This window comes from Sinocyclocheilus grahami, unplaced genomic scaffold (genome assembly GCF_001515645.1).
Source record: "Sinocyclocheilus grahami isolate Dianchi unplaced genomic scaffold, SAMN03320097.WGS_v1.1 scaffold1113.1, whole genome shotgun sequence".
Taxonomy (NCBI): Eukaryota; Metazoa; Chordata; class Actinopteri; order Cypriniformes; family Cyprinidae; genus Sinocyclocheilus; species Sinocyclocheilus grahami.
In genome coordinates this window covers 7,948-8,411 of record NW_015506292.1, presented here as the reverse complement: position 1 = coordinate 8,411, position 464 = coordinate 7,948, and the positions used below count along the sequence as shown (strand labels likewise).

Sequence of the window (464 nt, the reverse complement as noted above, 5' to 3'; positions counted from 1 at the left end):
CCTCACTGGTTTGTGTGGAGGCTCAGCAGAGAGGTGAGATCAAATCTGAAAATACAGTGTTTCTGTTGTTCACACTAAGAGATAAAACTGTGTAAATGATCAAAAATATTTTAGATTAGAATACCAGCATATATCTCGCTATCCTGCTCATTTTATTCAATGTCATTTGAATTTAGTATGTTTAAATATGTACTGTAGGAGTCTATTTATAATATTGTAACTCCTTACACAAAGTATTTAGTTTAAAATGCTACGAATACGTCCAGAAAACATGAGGTATTACCATGGTACATGTCTGAAAAACATGGTAAAACTATGGTAGAGTTTTGTTAGTGGTGGTGAAAGGTACAGTAAGGCCATCCAATTTGACAGATTTCATAAATATGTGAAAGTCCTAATAAAGTCAGTCATTAACTAAATGGTTATCTGAGCTTCCCTTAAAGAGACAGTTCACCCAAAAAAAA

At 33.2% G+C, this 464-nt stretch overlaps 1 protein-coding gene across 1 annotated transcript in view; it reads left to right on the top strand.

The window, feature by feature from the left end:
* The first annotated feature begins 6 nt into the window (after positions 1 to 6).
* LOC107566925 (laminin subunit alpha-1-like) overlaps positions 7 to 464 on the top strand; it is an 8,297-nt gene continuing 7,839 nt past the window's right edge. The window contains exon 1 of the mRNA XM_016252503.1: positions 7 to 33. The gene's annotated coding sequence lies outside the window, so the exon portion shown is untranslated. The remainder of the gene's footprint in view (positions 34 to 464) is intronic.